Here is an 18,699-nt window from a genome sequence, read left to right as displayed (position 1 = left end):
ACTTTTGTAATTAACCCCATTAGGTCTTCACTTTTAAGGAGTATTTTTATAATAATTATAAGTTAATCGTGGCCATATTAAGTCTTATCATGTGTAGATACTTTTTTTTTCTGACTTGCTGAAACACTTGATCAAAACATTCCAACATAAAGACAAGCTAACTGTTGTTAGGTGTCCACTAGTCAGTTCCAACTCATAGTAACCCTGTGCACAGCAGAACCAAACACCGGTGGGTCCTGGGTCATCCTCACAATTGTTCCTGCGGTTGAGCCCTTTGTTGCAGCCACTGTGGCAATCCATCACCTTGATGGTCTTCCTCTTTATCACTCTCCTCCTCTACTTTATCAAGTATGATATCCTTTTCCTGGGATTGGTCTCTCCTAATAAGATGTCAAAGTAAGTACTGTACTTATGAAAAGGAATTATGAAATTTTAGCTGACACCAAGGGCTCAAGTAGAAAGAAAATGTTTTGAAAATAGCAACGTATGTACAAATGTGCTTGACACAATGGATAGATGGATGGATGGATGGATGGATGGATGGATGGATGGATGGATGGATGGATGGACAGACTGTGATAAGAGCTGTAAGAGCCCCCAATAAAATGATGAAAATAAATTGTGAAATTTTCAACACACATCCTACTGGACTGAATCAAGATTTCCACAGCTCTGGTGTAGAAGCTGACAGGTTGACAATTGTAACTAATCAAAAGTTCCAAGGGATAGAAATGTATTACATAGCCTAAATAGACCAAAACATAAGATGGGTTTTATTTGGGAATACTTTCTGGTTTTATGTATATAAAAAACCAACTTTCTCCTTTCTCTTACATTATCTAATTAGGTTTGTTGATTTTGCCTATAGATTTTGAGTAGTACTTGTGATATTAAATACAAGAGGAATATAAAACTATGACCAGAAAATAAATATCTGAAAGTCATTAGGAAGAAAAATGAAAAGGAAAAATTCTTACCATAGAAAATCTTATAGTCACCATAATGGTATTATCTACTGAAATAGCTGGTTCTTACATTTTAAAACATAATTGGACTTTAAATGGATGTAGATAACATAACTCAAAATTAAAATTTTTTGCTGCTAAGCTTAGTAAAGTAATAAAAACCATAACTAAAAAATGGTCTCTAGTTCAAAATATAATTTAACAAAATAGATTTACAGGAATAGTTTTTCCCTTAAATAGATGAATGCTTTGTGTTTAGACTAATTTGAGGTCTCAGAGAATGACATTACAGCTTTAGTACAGGAGAGTAGTTACTGATGTTGCTTTATGTATAAATGAACATCTCATGAGAATTTTTCCTTGGTACAAAGAAGTAAATGGTTTTGTGGGTTATTTCACCTAACTGGCCTAACATTAGTAATGTTTCCAGATTTTTTACTTGCATGGAACTTAAGGCAACCCACATAGACCCCTGCCTTTGGGTGTCCTTTGGAACCTTACGTCTTGGAAAACTAGTCCGTAAAAGTCACTTTTGAGTCAAAAGTCTAGATAAACTAGTAAAATCACTTTGCTCAGAGAATTGTGTTCTTTTCAAGAATTCAGACTGGGTATTCAGACTGGGTTATCACTTTTTTCAAGTAATTTATAAAATGCCTCTCATATGTGGAAAACTTTAGTCAGCAGGAGCAGAAGACAGCTCCCTAAGTGGTGGATAAAGACTTCACGTTGAGGTCAGCCTATTTTGTTTAATTTTTTTATTGCTTTTGAGGCTGCCTTATGTTAGCAAATTGGGCTTACTGGCTGGTAAGAATTTCCCACACAATCAATATATTTTCTATCTCTTTTCAAATCCATTGATTTTTATCTTATCTGCATTTATGGTTTTTTAGATTGGCAGCTTTCCCTTAGTGATAAATGAATCTTACTTTCATTTATGTCATGAAATTATGAAATTTATTGCTTTGGACCTAACCCTCATTGTTTTTTAAGTAGTTTTGTTCTAGCAATTAGATCATATTGATAAGAAAAATGTGTATAGATAGATCTTTCCATGAGTTTTAACTGATACCTTCCTTTATATTTTTCTTACTAATATTTTAATCTATACTATTGACTGGACTGATTCTCATTACAATTGTTATTACTATTAGGATTATCAAATATTATATGAAGGTTACTTCTGATGTAATTTCTCAGAAAGCTAAAATGCTACCTATGAATATAAAACCCAAACCAAACTCACTCCCACTAAGTCAATGTTGACTCATAGTGACCCTATAGGACAGGGTAGAACTGCCCCTGTGAGTTTCCATGACTGTACTCTTTACAAAAGTAGAAAGCCTCATCTGGTTTGATCTGGTTGGCTATATATATATATATATATATATATATAGAGAGAGAGAGAGAGAGAGAGAGAGGGCTTTATCTCTGATGTGTCTTGTCATCGTGGGTAGCCTTCCTGAATCTTGTTATGTGTTTAAACCTACCTATCATGGTCTATAAAGGAAACTCAGGGTTAATGAACCTAAAGAGACACCAACTAGAATAAGGCTTACTAGGAAGTATGGTGGTAGAGATGAGGGTGTAAGGGGGAGCTGATATCAAGGAGTTCAAGAAGGTAGAAATGTTTTGAAACTGATTGTGGTAGCAATTTTATAATACTGCTTGATGTGATTGAACTATGAAATGATGTCTGGATTAGTTCTTAATAAAATGGTTTGGGAAAAAGAAAGCCCCATCTTTCTCCCTTGGAGGGGCTGGTGGTTGAACTGACCTTAGGACTAGTAGCCCAACTCATAGCCACTGCAACACTACATCACCTTTGCCTATGAATGCAGACGAGTTATATTGTTCAGAATAATATTAGCTCCCACTTTAAGGTTTGCAGGCTAATTACAAAGCAGCTAGTTCTTCTAACGTGGCCCCATTCTCTACTAACCTTTAGAAGATAATCTCTGAAGACTGAGGTCTACAATGAGACACAATGGAGAAAATCAGCAATGTCCAGCTATCAAAAATGATAGTGGCTTGCCTCTTCCTTCCTACACATTACTAGTATTTTTGTCTGCATACTACTAGGTTTATCCCCTTACCACCTTAGTGCGATTTTGCTTCCTGTTGTTTTGTGTTGGGTCTCCCAGATGTGAAGCACAGGAGGAGTGAATGCATAATGAGAATAATGGATACAAGGGGATATAGGGAGTACAAGGGGGGAGGGCATAGGGAGGAAACGGTGTAACTAATAAAGATGGAAGGGGGAAGGGAATACTAGAATTGATTGTGATTGCATGAATCATCTTAAAGGTGATTTGACCATGGTGGAGAGAGAGTGTTCTAAAATTGATGTGGGGCTGATTGTACAATTCTCCATGATATGATTAAATGATTGAACTATAGAATTATATGATATATAAATTGCTTGCAAGTAAAACTACTGGGGGGGGGGCTTATCCCACCAAAAGCAATCATCTACAGAAGTAACCATACTGTCTATGCAAAAGAAAATGAAACAAGCTAAGCATGATTGGATGGTTTTAATAAAATCCCTGATCAGAGGACAGATGTGTGAGCGCTTAAATTCTAAAGCATTTAGTTTATGGTAGGTTGCAGTCCACAGCAAGAGTTCTAACTCCACTTTAAGTCTTGGCATAAATTCACACACCATTTGAGTTTCTTATGTTACTTCAACAATGTTGCTATGCTCAGACAAGTGGGAAGTCCAGCGAATGACAGCTTGTCCTCAGGAAGAATAGAAAGTAGATAGCAAATCCACAGAGGAGCAGTTTGTCCTCAGACTGTCACAAAGAACTAGGGTGCTCGCCTATCATGTCCGTAAAAATTTACCAAAAATAGCTGCATGCTATCTAGTCTAAATCAAAAGTTGAGGTCTTGGTATTATGATTCAGGTTCATATCATCATGAGTCATACCTGAATCAGTATGTGGAAACCCCAGAACCAAGCTGTAACCTTTTAAATCTACAACTGTATACATATCCCAGTCATGATTCATTCCCTACTTCTGTAGTCTAGCCTGTGACACTGACTAAATTGACCTGCCACCAATCGTGATCTTGTAATGACTCCTTTGCTTTCTAGCGCATATAATGGACCCCGTGAGTGAAGTTTGTGGAATTCTTTTGGCCTCTGGACTGTGTATATCCTGACAGTTTCCTTCATCAGAGGATTGCCTTTGTTTTTCCTTTGTCCTGTTGAAGGCTTGATAAGACGGTCTCTATAGAGTATGTTTTTTGAATTTGGGGTCTTTGATCCCTCATCATAATTTTCATCATCCATGACCGTCTCCAAGGTGATAGCTTCGTTAGCTATCTATGACTGGTACGATTCAACATCTTGATTTGACAATGCTAGTCCTGGTTTATTTTTATTTTCCTGGAGTAATTATTGATGACACTCTCACTCTCAAAATGGTGCCTGTTTGGTTGACACATTACATTATCATTCTACCTTCCCACCTATTCTTTCTTATTTTTCATACTCAAACAAGTAAGTCCTCCTCCCTGCCTGGATTCTTTACTCCATACCTTTAAAACGCTAGTTTATTTGCTAAGAACTACCTCTATTTTACATAGGACGATTGCTTCATCGCCTCCTCTTAGTAAACTGCTTCCCGTCAAACACACCCAGATCCCTGGTCAAGAATTCAAGAGAGTAGTATCCTCTTGGTTTTCCAAGAGACACCCTAAACTTTGACCTCTTCAACTTCCTCTACTTCAATGACTCCCATCTGCAGAAAACAAGTATAATTTGTAAATGAGCATAAGGACTGCGGAGCTAGACTTAGGTACTTAACTGTGTGATTTCAATAAATTACCTAAGCTCACGGGGCCCCAGTCTCCTCATTTGTAAAATGGAGCTACTTCTATATACTTCTGTGGTGTAGTTGAATTCCTCGGTTTGGCTTTTCTCTCTTAGTCCCATGAAATGACTAGGGAGCAGCATACAGATAGGACATGTGAAACTCTCCATGGGGACTGACCCGTTTCACTGGGTATAAAGCGAAGGAGGGCAAAAGCAAGAAGATTCAAATGGGCACCAAGAAAGCTGAGCCATGAGTGAAGCATATCCTTCAGATCTTGAGATTCCTGTGTCTCCAGGGATGTGGAAATGCCAGGGACAACTTCCCCAAGAGCGCAGAGCAGAGTGGTGGGCTTCCCCTCCCACAAGACAAATAAAGTTGAGTGCCTTAAAGCAGGAGGCTGGCTTATAGTGTGGGGTGCCCTTTGGGCATTTATCAGCTCTAAAGGAGCTTTATAACACTTGCCTGAGCATGGCAGAGAGATGTCAAGGGACTGCATGACTGAGGCCAACGACCAGAGAAATGTGTGCCTGTTGGCCCAGCTGAAAAAAAGGTGCTGCAGGCAAAAACAACTGTACCCTTAACGTTACTGATTCTAAATTGTAACCTGTAACTTCCCTAATAAATACCTATAATTGTGAGTATTGTCTGTGAGTTATATGTGGCCACTAAAGCAGACTATCAAACACAGCCCAGAGTGGAGTGCTGGGGAGGGACGAGAGCCAGTGTCTGGATAGGGTAAAGAAAGTTGAGGGGTGGAGACATGACTGACCTCTGGCATCATCCTGGAGTAAATATGAGGCTGGATTCTCTTCCCTTTTTGGGTAGCCAGAGGTGGTCAGACAGCTTTCAGAATATTTTGCAATCTCACAAAATTATGTAAAAAATAAGTACAACCTATGGAGAGCATTTAGTATATTGACTAGAAGATAGCACTCAAGAAACAGTAGTTTTTAAAAATACTACTATTTCAAGGGAACAATAACTGATCCAAATCGGTGGTGAGGAGGCTGTAGGAGGTCTGATAGGGTGTGACCAAGGGTAATGTAACCAAGAGGAATTACGGAAACCCAAATGAAGACTGAGCATGATAGTGGGACAAGAGGAAAGTCAAAGGAAATAGAGGAAAGAGCTAGGAGGCAAAGGGCATTTATAGAGGTCTAAATAAAGGCATGTACATATGCAAATATATTTATATATGAGGATGGGGAAATAGATCCTTGTGCAAATATTTATAGGTTTAGTATTAAGATATCAGAAGGACATTGGGCCTCCACTCAAGTACTCCCTCAATGCAAGAATACTTTGTTCTATTAAATTGGCATTCTATGATGCTCACTTTACCGACATAACCGCTGAAGACAAAGCCAGTGAATAAGCAAATGTGGTGAAGAAAGCTGATGGTGCCCGGCTATCAAAAGATATAGCGTCTGGGGTCTTAAAGATTGAAGGTAAGCAAACGGCCATCTAGCTCAGAAGCAACAAGGTCCACTAGGAAGAAGTACACCAGCTTGTGTGATCACGAGGTGCCAAAGGGATCAGTTATCAGGCATTAAAGAACAAAAAATCATATCATTGTGTGGTCACCTCCATGATATGATCACTGAAGACAAATGGGTGCTTAAGCAAATGTGGCAAAGAAAGCTGATGGTGCCTGGCTATCAAAAGGTATAGCATCTGGGGTCTTAAAGGCTTGAAGGTAAACAAGCAGCCATCTAGCTCAGAAGCAACAAAGCCCGCATGGAAGAAGCACACCAGCCTGTGCGATCACTAGGTGTTGCAGGGATCAGGTATCAGGCATCATCATAACAAAAAATCTTATAGTGAATGATGGGGGGAGTGCAGAGTGGTGATCCAAAGGCCATCTGTAGGCCACTGGACATCCCCTTACAGAAGCGTCTCGGGGAGGAGATGAGCCAGTCAGAGTACAATATAGCAACGATGAAATATACAGCTTTCTTCTAATTCCTAAATGTGTCCTCCTCCCCCACTATCATGATCCCAATTCTACCTTACAAATCTGGCTAGACCAGAGGATGTACCGGTACAGGTAGGAACTGGAAACACAGGGACTCCAGGGTGGATGATCCCTTCAGGCCAGTGGTATGAGTGGTGATACTAGGAGAATGGAAGGAGGGTGGGCTGGAATGGGGAAACTGATTACAAGGATCTACATGTGTCCTCCTCCCTGAAGGACAGACAACATAAAAGTGGGTGAAAGGAGACATCAGACAGGGCAAGATATGACAAAATAATAATTTATAAATTATCAAGGGTTCATGAGGAAGGGGGGAGCAGGGAAGGAGGGGAAAAAATGAGGAGTTAATGTCAGGGACTTAGGTGGAGAGTAAGTGTTTTGAGAATGATGAGGGCAATGAATGTACAAATGTGCTTTAGACAATTGATGGATGTATGGATTGTGATAAGAGTTGTATGAGCCCCTAATAAAATGATTAATAGACAGATAAAATACTAGTATTTATGTAATTAGCACTGTTAATCTTGGCTGTCTAGTATCATGGGTGAGCCTTCATGCAGGAGGCTGTTATCCCCTGAAACTGCTCCAAATCCAAAAAGTTAAATGTTGGATTTTCACATCACATTTCCATTTATCTATCTCTAACACTCCTTGATCGCTATTTGCTCTGCTCCTAAGACTTGTGGTTCTCCACCGTCTTCATTCTCCACTGCATTTGTCAGTCCATATGGGCTTGGTTTTCCTTAGTCAAGAAGTATCCCTATCACCCAGCCCTTCATTTCTACCTCCTTTCCTCTCACTCTACCCTGCCCTCCCCATTCCATGTTCTCGATCGCACCTTCCCATCCAATCCCAACGGTTCATTAGTCTAATTAGCTATTTTCTCCTCTGTTATGGGAGGTTGCTAGAGAATAATTAACCATCCTGATTGATATCTATTACATTTGTGACTTTACTCAGCATTGTTCATCATTATTCAGCAATTAGGTCACTTGACCCTGATCAAGTCCCTTTCCAATCGCAAAGGAGGGCTAGTCTCCCCTCAATACTCAACTCGATGAGGTGGAATAAACTTTTTGGAAGTTAATTTTGTTTCTGTCTTTTCTTCTTCAATGGATCTTTCCCTCATGACCCATTAAAGTGATCTCAACTCCTGTACTCTTTTTTATTTAAATCATTTTACTGGGGGCTCGTACAACTCTTATCACAATCCATACATCCATCCATTGTGTGTCAAGCACATTTGTACATTTGTTGCCATCATCATTCTCAAAACAATTTCCTTCTACTTGAGCCCCCTTGGTATCAGCTCATTTCCCCTCCCTCCCCCAACCTCCCTCCCTCCCTCATCAACCCTTGATAATTTATAAATTATTTTTTTTCATGTCTTACACAGTCCAATGTCTCCCTTCACCCACTTTTCTGTTGTCCATCCCCCAGGGAGGAGGTTATATGTAGATCATTGTGATCGGTTCCCCCTTTCTCCCCCTACCTGATATATATTACTCTCCTGGTATATCTACTCTCATTATTGGTCCCTAGGGTTTTTCTGTCCTGGATTCCCTGTGCTTCCAGCTATGATCTGTACCAATGTACATCCTCTGGTCTTAAAGAAACTCCTCTACTCTTAAAAGAAAAACCTCCCACTGGCAGGTCTGCTAACTCAAGTTTCCACTCACGGTCCCCCTGCTTTTTCAAGTGTTTAAAAGAATAGTTTGTACTTGCTGAATGAATAATGTTTCGTTTGCTTCACACTTTTCTAAAGCTTTAAGTAGTTTTACAATTTCAAGTATTTCCTTCTTTGTTCCAATAAATTTCACATCTCCAAACCTCCTCCACTTGTATCCTTAAAATTAATTATCCAACTTATCATTTACCCTCTCAATCAGAAATCTTCAAAGCCCACTTTCTTTAGTACCTTCTTCTCCTTTACCTCATATCTGAGCAAGCTCTTCATAAAGTCTCTTCTATAGAGCTATTGCTTGTCTTCCTCATCTTACATGATTTGACAGGGCTCGGTAAGGGTTACATGAAACACTAAAAGATAACATGTTCTGTAAAGGAAAAGTGCTATTCAAAGACTACATACGAGGCTTGGTTGCACAATGATGGTTTAAGTGCTCAGCTGCCAGCCCAAATGTCAGTGGTTCCATCTACCGGACTGAAAGAGATCGAGTACCACCAAAAAATAAGGGCCACCAGGAGTGCAGCACACCTGTACTGTGAAGCTTCTAGAAGAAAGACTGATACCAAGACATCTGAAGATTGCCCAGAAATGCTGGGCCTACCAAAACTGAAAGAAGACAAGAGCTTGTCCCCAGGGCAACAAAGAGCAGGCGCTCTGAATTTGGACCTCTATCTTCCCAAAGTGTGCAAGAATAAATGTGTTTGTTTAAAATACACATACGTGCACACACACCGGGCGCCTCCTCAAAAGACAGATGTGGTAGTCTGCTTCTGTGAAGGTTTATAGCCTTGGAAAGCCTATGGGGCACTTGTTCTTGTGGCATAGTGAGTTACAAGTTAGGCTGCTAACCACAAAGTTAGCAGTTCAATTCCACCAGCAGCATCTCTGGAGAAAGATGAGATTTTCTTCTCCACTGAAGACTTGAGGCCTCAAAATCCCCAAGGGGTAGTTCTACCTTATCCAGCAGGGCCACTATGAGGCTGGCACTGCACCTTTTACTGAGTTCCCCTGTAAGCACCAGGGGTATCATTCGGATTACCATGAGAAAAAGAGAAAGAAGGAAAGTCAGGAGGCTCATGAGTGTTCACAGAAGACAAAAGATGATTGGTCTGAAGGCCAAGCTCCACCATAAGCAGCATCATGATGAAAAAATACAAATGAAAAAGACTGTCTAGATGTATGAAAAGAGAAACCCCAAAAGGTATAGTGCCTGCCTATCTGCTGGATAAGGAACAGTCTCGAGCTAAAGCACTTTATAAAATGTTTCTACAAAAAGGAAAAAGCAGGAAACTAAGTCCTCTGCCCAGTCAGTGCCCAGGGGGAAAGCTGAAGTACTCAAAGTTACTGGAAGAAGAAAGAGCAAAAAGAAGGCATGAAACAGGATGGCTACTAAAGTCTGCTTTGTTGGAGATATCTTTAAACAAAACCACCAAAATGTGAACGATTCATCAGACCAGGGGGCTTTAACATCACCCACCCTGAACTTACAATGGCCTTCTGCTTACGAATACCTCGTGTAAAGAGGACCCTCTCATTCCCGTGGTATTCAATGCTGGGCATGATGACCATCAATGAAGTGAATGGGAGTGGGCTGAGCCTGGTGACACAAGGAGGAAAGGTGATTTGGGGGAAATATGCCCAGGCTCCCAACAATCCTGAAAATGCTGGATGCGCCAAGGTAGTCTTACTGGTTTGATGGCAGTTTTATACAACGAGCTACCTTTATTTGTGAGGATAACAAAGCAATCAGGAAAATCACCATTATGATCTTGTGTTTTTTAGTTCCATCTAGCAGTTTACATGTCTAAAGTCGGCAAGAAAACTATTTATAAGAAAAACATTAAAATGGCTCAGTTGTTAAAAAAAAAAAAAGGAGGTCCAAGGACTAACTAGTGAGGAGCTGCAGGGAAAGTGAACAGTGTTCTCCTTGATTGTAAAATTAGCTTATAATTACTTATTAGTCTGACAGATTTGTACGTGTTTTTAGGATATAAAAACAAAACAAAACCCACTAACACTGAGTCGACTCGAAGTCCTAACCACTCCACAGAGGGCTTTGGAGGCTGTGAATCTTTACAAGAGCAGCAAGCCTCGTCTCTATTCTGTGGCGTAGCTGTTGTATGTAAACCACCACGCTTTGGGTTAGCAGTTCCAAGTCTACTCAGCAGTACCAACACGATTCCTTAGGATACAAAAAAAAAAAAAATCCTCCAAATGTACTGCATCGAGTACATTCTTGTTCACAGAGACCTTACATAACAGAGCAGCACTGCTCCCGTGGATTTCTGAGGCTGTAAATCTTGACTGGAGTACGAAGCCTCAACTTTCTCCCGTGGAATGGCTGGTTGTTTAAAGCTGCTGCCTTTGCAGTGTGCAGCCCCATGCATAAGCTACAACGTCACCAGGCCTCCTTCCTTAGATTACTGTTAAGTTGAAACTCATTTTAAAACAGTAGCCTATTTCTTGTTTTCTTGATATAAAAAGCAAATCTTAAATTCCACAAACCTGATGGCCCATTTATCTCAAACCATTTTTAATGAAATAAAATAATTAGGAGAATATATATACTACTGACTTCTTGTAAAGTACTGAAAACATAGAACATTTCTATTATATATTCATAATGGCCAGGTGAAACCATATTTCCTCATAAGATTTCTGCGGTTTAAAAAATATCCTTAATTGGACTAAACCTGTTTCTGTATGAACCGAGGAGGGTGGATATTGGAGATTCTTCAACATAAGCTGTCATCTAGATAAAATTCACAAAATAATTGGTCAGATGAAGTATTCAAGTTAAATACAGCTAAAGGCTAAAGATGTACTCTGAGATTCTGGATTATTTGACTCTCTCTATCACTAAAACTAACATGTTCTGAGAGCAAGCAAATAAAATTTAAAACTACATTTAGGAAAAGAATGACTAGGTTGGTTCAAAATGCTAAAAAGAAAATGGGCTAAAAGGACCCCCCAAAATTAGGAAATTATATATGAAAATATTAAGCCCAAACCAAAACAAACAAAAACCAGTGACACTGGTTCCATTCTGACTCATAGAAATACCACCCATGCAGAGTCAAATTGCTCCGCAGGGTAATGTTAACACTAACACCTTCCTTCCTTCCGAGGCATCTCAGGGTGGGTTTGAACTCCCACCAATGCCCAAGTGCTTACCCGTTTATGCTCTCCAGGGTCTCCGATTATGGTCAGGGTAAAGAGTTTCTTGTATACAGCATCACTGCGCTACTAAAAATCATCTCCACCTGGATGTTTAATCATTTTCCTAGTTTTACCATCAAAACTGCTCCTCTCATAAACCTCATTTCAGTAAATATCTACCCCATTTTTCTACTCTCTCAGAACAAAAAATTTCCTCTGCATCTCATGTTGACTCTATCCCAACTTCTCCTGAAAGCAACCACCCCTTACCACCCCCACCAATGATTCAAGCCACATCATCTCCAGTAGGGGTTTTCAGAACAGACCCTTAAGTGGTATTTTGCTCTGCTCTTCCTCAACCTTGATCCCCATCCCAACAAAGTCTATTCTACATCCAATTATCAAATAATGTTTTTTTTAAGTTTTTTTTAAAGCCAAACCTATAGCCGTTAAGTCAATTCAAATGCACAGCAACCCTATAGGACAGAATAGAACTGTGTCTTAAGGTTTTCCAATATTAAATCTTTACAGGAGCAAACAGCCTCATCTTTTCTCCCAATGAGTGGCTGCTGGATCTGAGTTATGAACTTAATGACTGCAACCCAATGCTTAACCCACTGCACAACCAGGGATCCTTTTTTTTTAATCGCTTCTTTATTCAAAATCTTCTTAGAGTTGAAGCTCAAGTTCTCACAAAGGTCTACAGATTTTACACAATCTGATCTCCAATGCCCTTTCTGACTTTATTTCTACTACTCTTATTTTGCTCACGGAACAAAGCCAATTCTGCCTCTACTATCCTTAAACATGCTCAGCACACATCTCTCTTAGAGGTTTTGCAACTATTGTTCCCTCTGCTTGAAGCACCCTTCCTTCCTCCAGAGAGGTGCACTTCCTTCTGGTCATAGCTCAAATGTCATCTTCCCCAGGAGTCTTACCCTGGCTAGACTTCTATTTCAATTTGGAAGCATCTCCCCACTCCCTGTCGTACCTTTCCTCTGTTTTGACACCATCTGTCATAGCACATACTTTGTTTAATAACCAAGGTCCCTACTACAATGCAAGCTCCACAAAGGAGGGGATATTTATCTGTTTATAGAAAATTGTTTGTCACACAGTGGAGACTCAACAAATATTTCTCAAATTCAAGAACACACATGTTTACTATTCTACAATAACAACATGATGACAACAAAGAGCTACCTGGAAAAAAGTTGATGGCCTTTTACAAAGCTCTTTAAAACGGAAACTCTGTTATTAATTGACTACATCTATGACTATAAAATACAGAGTTAGCGTCAGCATTTTATTAGCATAAATTTGGGGGGAATTGAAGTTTAAAGAAATGCACAGACTAGCCAAGAAGCATCACACAGAAAAGTCCGAGTCAGTTTGTCCCATAACTGTTAAACAAACCCTGTGGGAAAAACTAGCTGAATTCAATCATTAAGAAAACACTGGCCCAAATTCAACAAGAATAAAAATTCAGCCCCCTTTAAAATTTCTGTTTAAAACAAACCCATCAACTATCAACTATCGCAAGGCACTTAGGGTCTGGTGAGCACATAGATGTTCTATCTAGCCAGATAATAATCGTGTCTAGGAAGCATTTCCTATGTCAGATTTGCCTGTCTCACCTCTGAGGTCATCTCCTGAACAACGAAACAAGCCCTGGTCCTCCTGCGGTGGTACTAGGCTCTTCCAGAATTATTTCCCAAAGTAACCACCCGCTTTACCAGACCCGGACGGTCATCTCAGCCAAGACGGTGCGCAGCGCATAAGGCAACTGGCTGTCAGGGGATTTTGAGGGTCTCCCCAGACCAGGCAAAAGGTGGTGACCAGCAGCAGAGGAAGGCGTCCTGGAGATGACAGGTGTGCAAGCACCCGGAGGCAAGAAAGAGCCCGAGCAGCCGGCCGCTGGCAGGGTGTTGGCGCGGAAACTGACAACTCCAGGCGTCACCCTCCAGCCCGGCCCGGGCCGCCGGGGACCGAGGGAGTGCCGCGGCTCCAGCTCAACCCCCACCCCAAGCACGCACAACACTACGAGAAGGTAGCAGCAGCCTGCCGCCACACCGCGCGACCTCTTCCGCGCGCGCTCCGGGCATAAAGTTAGCGCCCAGCGCGAGTCAGAGCGCCGGCGTGGAGGCCTCCCACGCACCCCGCGGCTGCTGTCAAAGCTAGTTGCCCTGGCGCTCGGCGGGGCGGAGGAGGAAGCCCCAGGTCGCCGCACCGGGCCGGATTCTCCCAGCCATCTCCGCGCCGCGGCTGGATCCCTATCCCGGGACTTCTGCCACCACCTCCCACCCCACCCCACCCTCCAAAGCACCCAGCCTTCCCTCAGGGCCACGCATAGGACCCGGGACACCGAGTCCTCCGCCCGCAGCGTTGGCGCCCAGCGACCGCCTTTACCTGCTCCTCAGCGGCTGTCGTCGCTGCAGCGGCGCGCTCCTCCCTCCCTCGGAGAATACCCGAGGCGTCGCCGCAGCTCCTGCCGCCGCCACGAACGCCCCGCCCCCGCCCCTCCGGTCACCCAGGAAACCGGGAACACCGCCCCCTCCCTGCCTCCCGTCCGGACCCAGACCACTCTCCCGCGCGTGCGCACTTAGCCCCAGCTCGCGCTCACCAGGCCCCGCCCCCTGGTGGGCGGGCTGAGTAGTTGTCAATGTCGCAGCCGTGACGCATAGAGCCACCGACCAATGAGAAGGGAGAAGGGCCCGCCTAGGGCTCGACACCGAGATAGTCTTCTAGGTTCCTCCACGCGGCAACTCCCTGCCTGAAGTCGGCAGTCATCCCCCGGAGGATTCCACTTCCGCTGTTCTACACCGTTGCACGGTCCCCTTGTGTAGGTCCACAGAACACAGTTAAAATACGGGAAAGGATCAGGAGGAGGAGGACGTGTTACCTACTAGGAACCCCTAGGATTCTGGGCCTGGAAAATGTCACATTTTAAGAACTGCAATAACAAATTAAAAAATAGAAGTAGTTCCAGATATTTTGTCCTAAGGCTATAGATTCTAGACTATGATCTGGTAGACTTTAAGAGTTCTTGGGTGCTGTAAGCGACTGAGCGCTCAATAGAAACCAAAAGGTAAGTGGTTAGAACTCACCCAAAGGTTCATTGGAAGAAAGGATTGATTGATGATCCACTTCAGAAAGATCACCGCCAAGTAAGCCCTACAAAGTGCAGTTCTGTTCTGCAATACACTGGATCAGTATCGGTGGCAATGGACTCCCAAGATAATAAGTTGGGGGTGAAATGGGGAGGGGGAAGAGTGGGGAGACTTCCAAAAGTTCATGGGAAATGAAACTGAGGACAATGGAATTTTTTCTATGAACTTTTTGGGAAGCCTTTTCTTAAATGTAAGAAACTTTGGTCGAACAAAAATCTCAAAATGTGAAGCTATTGTTTCTCGACATATCCTCTCTCAAGGTTTGAACATCACTGATGGCAGGGTTGCCATCTCTCAAACCCTTCCTTGAAGAATTATGTGCCCTTCGATTTCTAGCATGTCAAAGTGGCCATTTGGGCTATCTGAAGTGACTCAAATCATGTACCTCCTAAATGTTCTTTCAGGTTGGGAAACAGAAATCTAAAGGGGTAACATCAGGGCTGTAGAGTCGATGAGATACAGTTTCCAAAAGTTACACCCATAGGATAGCCATTTGATTACCTTGAAGAAGGAGCTAAAAATTATGTTCGTGATAGAAAAAAAAACTTCCTCAGCACCACGTTCATATCCTAATTGTTTCTATGTAGCCTTGATTTTCTTTTGTTCTGGGCAGGAAACATTCAACAGTTACACTTAAGATAACAATTTACAAGCTTTTTGAGATTCCCGGCACTGTTCCCAAAAGTCCCATGTACAACCTTTCCTTTGTGAACTATTTTTTCACAATTAAGCTTGTTGTTTTCTAAGACTAGGATCCAGAAAAAAGAACACAGAATGGACAAACTATGGTTGCTTGTTTGAGGACACACCTGGAAGAGCTCAGACACGGTTCTTTCTGGTAGCCACACACTAGCTGGTTTTTCACTGCACTTTGCTACAGCACCCATATCTTTAGTGATCTCTTCAAGTGGGCAAATATTGAGCAGGCAATGTTATAAAAACTAACTGTTCTTAGATTGGGGATAGAATTAAGTGCGAGCCCCAAATCCAGTCATATATTTCTGATTTATATACGTATGTTTCTGGTCCACTTTAGAGACAACATGATCATTTTATTATAGACAGATGAGTGAGCGATTCAGTGCTTCATCAGCTTGTTGAAACATTTCAGGTAGTATTTGATCAATTCCTGAAGCCTTGTTTCTGGCTAATGCTTTCAGTGCAGCTGGAGCTTCTTTCTTCAGTACCATTGGTTCTTGTTCGTATGCTGGCTGCGGAGATGGTGGGATGTCAGCTAGTTCAACAGGCTGAAAGCAGAGACTATCAGAAAGATATGAGTTGTTCCTCTTGATAGTGTCTAATTGGAGTCAGAAAACATACAGTGGTGAAATGGAGAAGAGGGTAGAGAAATGGGTACTTGGGGACAGGGATGCAAGCGGAGAGAAAATGAGATAAAAAAGAATGACAGAAGTCTGTGTAGTTCAACAAACTTGCAAAAATAATGTGAAAATGTATTTTAAGAGATAATCAGAATCAATAGATATCATGGAAATATATTTCATGAAGAAAAGGAAAGCATTAAGAGATATTGCGTGGGGCAGGAAAAAGGATAAGCGAATATTCAGAACAGAAGAGGATTTATGTATACATGTTTATAAGAAGAAATATCATTAAAGAAAAAGAGGAGGAAGATAAAAAGAAAGATTTAAAAGTGTGGATGTGTAGAGAATAGGAAAGACAACCGAAACAAAAGGTTTGGGTGTGGGTGTTGGAGTTCTGTTGCTATGGTACCATGAATGTGGACTGGCTTTTGTACTCAGAAAAGGGAAAAAAGTAAAAAAAAAACAAAACTCCTTGACAGAGTGAATGCCTGAATCTTTTAGCCTGCCTGTGTTTCCCTGGAGGGAATGCTTATTCTCATGAGGATCAGGTGCACTGAAGAGGAATGAGCAAGAACTAGAATAAAATCATAAAAGCATCATAATCAAAAGTACAAATAAAAATAACAAACAAAACTGCTTTGTGCCCTTTTGACCCATTTTAAAACTGTTTCAGTTCGTTTGTTATTTTAAGTGAAGAGGAAAGGCATATGGATTAAGCCCCTGGAGAATCCCCTCTGACCATAGACCAGGAATGTGAATAAACGTGCTGTTATGTAGAATGTATTGAAAAGTGGATTGTTGCCGATGCATTTAGATTAAAATTTAGCACCCTGTCATTTGATCTCCCTCATGATCCAGTAACCCTGTTGATGTAGTGGTTACGAGTTGGGCTGTGATCCCCATGCTTGGCAGCTGGAACCAGCAGCTCCACAGGAGAAAGACTGGGCTCTCTTCTCATATAAACAGTTAGAGTCTCAAAACCCTATGGGGGAAGGGGGTGTCCCTATGAGTCATCATTGAGTCCATGGTAGTGAGTTTGGTGTCTGGTTATTGTGCCATCAAATTTGTCCTGGTTTTTAATATTTTCTGCTTTTCTTTTCAATTGAGGTTGATATCTATTTTACTATGTGATTCTTATTAGTTTTTTGTTTTTAAAAATGTTTTTCTGTGTATGAAATCCAGGATAGGTAAAACTGTAGATACAGTAACTGGGCTAATGGGCCCTGTGTTAGTCTGGGTAGACTAGAGAAGCAAAATTTATACACACTCACGTGTATAAGAAAGAGCTTTATATACAACAGCAATTGAATATTGAGAAAACATCATCCCAGCCCAGTCCAGTTCAAGTCCATAAGTTTGATATTAGTCCAGATGTCTGATATCAATCTATAAAGTCCTCTTCTGACTCATGAAACACATGTAATGATGTCCAGAGCAGGAACATCACGGGCCAGTGGGTGGGAAGTCTTGTGGACACAGTGGTGCAAGCATCTCAGCTCTGGCATGGGTCTTCATGTGGTTCCTCTAGCTCCAGGCCTCCAGGCTCCATCAGTGTAGCTCCATGTGTTTTGTCAGCTGCAATGTATCCCAAGGAGTATGTGTCCTGCCTCCAAGCTATTTATCTCCTTAGCACCTCAAAATGAGGTCAACATGCTGTGACTTGATTGACAGGCTAACCTCCACCCTTTCATGCTTAATCCTCTCAAATTGATAGCAGATTCTATAACTACCACAGGTCCCTGAGGCTATGGCAGAGGAGGTTGGGGAGAAATGAGGAGCTTATAACAATGGGTACAAAAATGAAAAAGTTCTAAAACAGCGGTGATGATTGAACAACTCTTCCTAATGTTACTGAACTATTGAACTGTATGATATGTGAACTATATGCCAATAAACTCATTTTTAAAAACTGCCTTGTGAGTGGGGATTTCTGCTCTTTGATTGTTCTTGTGTCTATACATGTGCTGCATGGGGGAGAGTTGGTAAGGTGCTGGAGAAAAGGAGGCAGAAAAGAGGGAAGGAACAAAATAATCTCAAAAAGTGTCGCCTGAGTGTTGACGATGTCTGCACCAAGCTGCTCACCTAGTCTGTCACCACAAAGGGTCCCCAGAGGCCACCAAGGTAAGAGGCTTGGCAAGCTGTTGTCTCAGGGCCTGGGAAATGTTGGCTGTGCTGAGGAGGAATGGGGCTCACAGAAGTGGCTTATGCTACAGAAAGGGGAGCTGTTCAGCTGGTGTTACTGCTCTCTGACTCTAAGAAACTTGGGTCTACTAAGCCTTTAAATGGGTTTTTTCACTACCAGGAAGTGCAGGATATCCCTCCCAGTGGAACCTCTGGAGCTGCTTCGGAGATCTTCCCATGCTTGTTACCTGGCAGCCATCTTCCCCTGTATAATCAATGCCTGATTCTTTTGTACTGTTTTTTTCTGTTTCATCTCTTTATTTATGCTTAATCCTTATTATTAATTTTCTTCTGATAACTGTAGGCGTATTTTGCTGTTCTTTTTCTAAATGTTGGAGGTGTTCAGTTAAAGTGATTGTTTTCACTCTTTCTTCAAAGGAACGTTTCTATTTCATTTATTACCTAGTGGTTTTAAACTT

The 18,699-nt window shown here is 41.6% G+C and overlaps 1 protein-coding gene and 1 pseudogene across 1 annotated transcript in view; one reads left to right on the top strand and one right to left on the bottom strand.

Moving 5' to 3' along the window:
- The window catches only part of LYST (lysosomal trafficking regulator), a 264,929-nt gene extending 250,806 nt beyond the window's left edge, over positions 1-14,123 (bottom strand). Inside the window, exon 1 of the mRNA XM_075532181.1 lies at positions 14,017-14,123. The gene's annotated coding sequence lies outside the window, so the exon portion shown is untranslated. The remainder of the gene's footprint in view (positions 1-14,016) is intronic.
- Positions 8,899-10,144, top strand: LOC142440388 (ribosome biogenesis protein NSA2 homolog pseudogene; annotated as a pseudogene).
- Positions 14,124-18,699: the final 4,576 nt, after the last annotated feature.

The sequence above is a fragment of the Tenrec ecaudatus genome, chromosome 1 (assembly GCF_050624435.1).
Source record: "Tenrec ecaudatus isolate mTenEca1 chromosome 1, mTenEca1.hap1, whole genome shotgun sequence".
NCBI classification, from domain to species: domain Eukaryota; kingdom Metazoa; phylum Chordata; class Mammalia; order Afrosoricida; family Tenrecidae; genus Tenrec; species Tenrec ecaudatus.
The sequence above is the reverse complement of the archived record's forward strand: the minus strand, read 5'-3'. Positions and strand labels throughout refer to the sequence as shown.